The following is a 4504-nucleotide window of genomic DNA, read 5'->3' as shown; positions in this document are numbered from 1 at the left end:
TTACGTCGGTGTTTTTTTAACCAATACAAATTAATCAGGAGATAGGTTTTAGTCAAGGAGATGTCGAGATGTCGCTGCAAAGCTCTCCGTTACTTCGGGGATAGCTACGACTTGTATATTCAGACATGATCGTTTGTATGAATGTCGTCAGTAACTTACTGTATTAATAAACAAACCAAATTCTACAGTTTAATGTTACAATAACGTAATTAGAGATATAGCAATGTTAGCCGGAAAACAGATTAAAGAGTCACAATTCATGTAATATTTTTATTTTTTCATTGATTAAATCGTGTTTTGAACCAGATAAATTTTGGTTCTTTTTCTCCTAGAACGAAAATAGATTTTGACATGGTCCTTTTCACCCAAACGACCAATAAATATGAACGATAAAAGGATTATCACTGCTGTTTCTATTCGCCCGTCTCTGCGGATGAACAGAAACACCAAGTTTTTGTTTTTTGATGTTATAAAATCATGAGCTAGGTTATAAGTTTAAAGGTAGGCACGAGACCCATAATTCTAAGCGATTTTGATTTTGATTTTTCTTTTTAAAATTATGAATTTATTCTTTTAAAGTTGAAAATTGTTCGTATTCACCCCATTTTACGGTACCCTAGTCCCACGAACGTAAAAACGCTCGCAGTATTTTGAATCAGATGGATCGTATGTGGAAAGATATTTACTACATAATTTCGTTTCACTGGAGCCAGTCATTAACGGGCAAGACTGGATTACGTATATTTTTTTAAACGACCTTTTCACAAAGCGTCTGTTATTTTTGATCAGCACGTGCAAAACACACACACACACACACTCGCACACACACACACACACACACGCACACAATCATTTATGAGTATTTTATTTTATTCTACGGCTATTGAAGACAGGCGATGGAACAGTACATTCAAAGCCCACACCTGTGCTGTGTGGATGACACATTCTGCATTTTTTTGCCATCAGTTCATTTTCTTAATGAAATTTCTGCTTCACAATCTCATATAACTCTTCGTTTCGGCATCACACTGAAAAAAAAAAAATAGCACGGTAGTTGGCGTTTGAGAAGCTAACGAAATACCGAAATGCTTCGACGATTATGATCAGCTGTTGTTTTGTGGGAACACAAATCTCGTTGTCGGGGAGGTCTGATTTCCACCATTATGACTGTACCATGTAGAAGATGGAAGGCTGGTTCCGAGCTAATAATCTAAGTTTTGACGCCATTGGTTAAGAGAAAGCTCGCTAGCGAAGTGATCGACGTCCTGTGGGAAGCGGCCAGTGCAGAGAGAGGCGTTCAGAAAGAAATGTTCCGTCGGCGACGACAGGGAAAGTGGTAGCGCGAGCAGGGAGCTGGCCGGCCCTCAGACAGCTGGCCGACAAACCGGGTCCCGGTCACCTGCTGTGTGTACCCCACTGTACCTGCACTCAGAGCAAGTCTGCAAGGCGGGTCCGGCCACCTGGAGGCCGAGAGGGGAGGGGGGGGGAGGGGGGAGGCAGGCGGGAGCAACGACGTGCAACCGCGAGGGGCTGTAAACCGTGAGGACTGTATGGATTCTACATGCCCTTATCTTACGATTTCACGAATTAAATATTCGTAATTTTTCTCAAATAATATTCTTTCTGTATACAGGATGTTTAAAAAAAGTTTCCTAACTGACATGACACATCGGGCATACAACAACGACCAGAAATAACACAGGAACCGGGGCTACTAAATGGCGTTGCATTTATTCAGCCACGTGCTACAATTGGACGCTTGCTTCAGCAGGTGTTCAAAGTTTAATCCAGATGCATTGAGACGCTGCGATGGATGGGCACTCTCTCAAAGATACCAGGTGTATCTATAGGACATCCTACTGCCGCAAGGGTCCTGCCCACGAGATCCTCCGGCGATGTAACAAGTGTTTGATACACAAGGCCCTTCAGATACCACCACAGTAAAAAATCGATTGCGGACCGATCCGTTGATGGTGGCGGCCATACGACTGGCCCACAGCAACCAGTCCCACGGTCGGGAAGGATTGCCTGCAGGTGTGCCCCACGTGTCTGCTGAAATGTGCGGCGGCTTCGTCGTGCTGAAATCGAATGTGGCGACGAACAGACATCGGAACATGATTTAGCATGTCTGGCAGAACCCCTCGCAAGAATACTCGTTACGTGCGACCGTCTAGTCGGTCCTGGAGAACGCACGGCCCAACTACGAGTCTCCCAGACGTCCTGTCATTAACGGGCAAGATTGGATTACGTATAATTTTTTTAAACGACCTTTTCACAAATCGTCTGTTATTTTTGATCTGCCCTCTCGTGGCGTTTGCGACCCCCGGTTCCCATGTGATTACTAATGCTTGTTGTATGCCCAATGTGCCATGTCAGTTTATAAACTTGTTTTTGAATCGCCCTGTATATTTCTGTGATGAATGTTAATTCAGATTTTTAGACTCAAAAATGGTTCAAATGGCTCTGAGCACTATGGGACTTAACTTCTAAGGTCATCAGTCACCTAGAACTTAGAACTACTGAAACCTAACTAACCTAAGGACATCACACACATCCATGCCCGAGGCAGGATTCGAACCTGCGACCGTAGCGGTCACGTGGTTCCAGACTGTAGCGCCTAGAACCGCACGGCCACCTCGGCCGGCAGATTTTTAGACTGGCCGTGTATTTCATAACACACGTTAATTCGTGTCAGTCTGGAAATTATTCTAATAATTCAGTCTCACATCACCTCTGTTTCCAATCAAGCTCGTTTCTCCTAAATACGTAAAGCAATAAAAGAAATAATTTCAAAAATTACGTTGCAGGTTTTCTTGTCGCCAACATGAGAAACGAAAGACGTTAAAAGCATAAAAGGGATGAGGACAGTAATTAGTTGTTTGGTTTTAAACTGCCTTCAGTTAATTCAGAACTGATTATAAATGCAGTTCCAAAAGAACAGTATTTAAAATTATTCACTAATGTAAAAATACGTTCAGACTCTTCAATAAGCGCAATACCCTGTTTAAAATATCCTATATATATGGAAAAGATGGGTAAAGTGGCCACCATAAGGTAAATGTTGTTTTTCTCGCACATCGGGTCATTATACTGTAAGTATATCAAATATATGTGTATAAACTGTAAGCAGGCTTTTATTATAAAACAATCGTCTTATTACTCAAATCCTCCTTTTCTAGTAGAAAAATGAGCTGAACTGAAAGTCTATAAAGTGGTCAGAGACAGAGAAAAGGAAGAACAGGACTCAGATGGAGTGGAATCCGTTTTGCAAAGGTTTACATTTGGATGTCTCTCCCTGATTGTGTCATCCAATTCTTGCCTGCCATATTTTTGTCCTTGTTGAATAGATATGGTAGAGTATTCTGCTCAATAACCTGAAATGCCAGGTATATTCTATCAGTTACTGATATACCTTAGTATCTTCGTTACAAGTAAAAAATGTGGTTCAAGAGTTTCACTCTTGGCTGAATACACATCTGACTTCCTCAGTAACCTACTGTTCAGTTTCATCCGCATCTTGTTTTTTAAGAACTCTTCTTGTAGGATTTTTCTTAGATACTGAATGGTTTGGCTGCTGTCGCAAACGGTATCTTACTGAGCCCACTGCCTGCTGTGTAGCTTGGGAACCCCAGACTGTTATGTGATCGTAAATAATTTGACGAACGCGTCTACCCAGTCACTCGTGCCCCAGTCTGGTGTGGCGGTATAAGACAGAGAAAGCAAAGCAGCAGTTTTAAATTCCGCATTTAAGAATTCGTTCACGCAGCAGAATGATACAAACATACCATAGTTTGACCATCACACAGACTCGGGTATGATGGACAGTAACAGGCAGCCCTGGCGTAGAGTTGAAAACAAATATGTCGCCAGATACAGACGGAACGCCAATTCGATTTCACAAAGAATTCTCGACGCCACAGACTTCTTCTTAGCTTGCATTTATCGCGAACCTCTCTCCCAGCACAATGTCCCAAGCGACTGGAAAAAGAGCAGGTAACTCCTGTATATAAGGCGAGTAAAAGAACGGACCCGCAAAATTACAGGCCAACGACCTTAACATCGGTTTGCTGCGGAATTCTTGAACATACTCTCAGTTCGAAAGGAATAAATTGCTTTGAAACGAGAAAGCTGTGGTGCAAGGGGAGCTGTCATCGTTTAGTGACCGTAGGGGGATACGAGATGACTTAGACGAAATTTCTAGTTGGTGTCATGAATGGCAGCTTTCTCTAAATGTAGAAAAAAATGTAATTTAATGCAGTTGAGTAGGATAAACAATCCCGTAACTTTCTAATAAAGTATTACTAGTGCAACGCTTGACAAAGTCACGTCGCTCGTAGCGTTCCAAAGCGATATGAAATTTGACTACTATGTAAGGATTGCAGTAGGGAAGACGAATCGTCGACTTCTGTTTATTGGGAGAATTTTAGGAAACTGTGGGTTCATCTGTAAAGGAGGCTGCGTGTACAACACCAGTGCGATTTATTCTTGAGTATTTTAGTGTGTT

Source organism: Schistocerca cancellata, chromosome 5, assembly GCF_023864275.1.
Source record: "Schistocerca cancellata isolate TAMUIC-IGC-003103 chromosome 5, iqSchCanc2.1, whole genome shotgun sequence".
NCBI classification, from domain to species: domain Eukaryota; kingdom Metazoa; phylum Arthropoda; class Insecta; order Orthoptera; family Acrididae; genus Schistocerca; species Schistocerca cancellata.
This window is presented reverse-complemented; position numbering follows the sequence as displayed.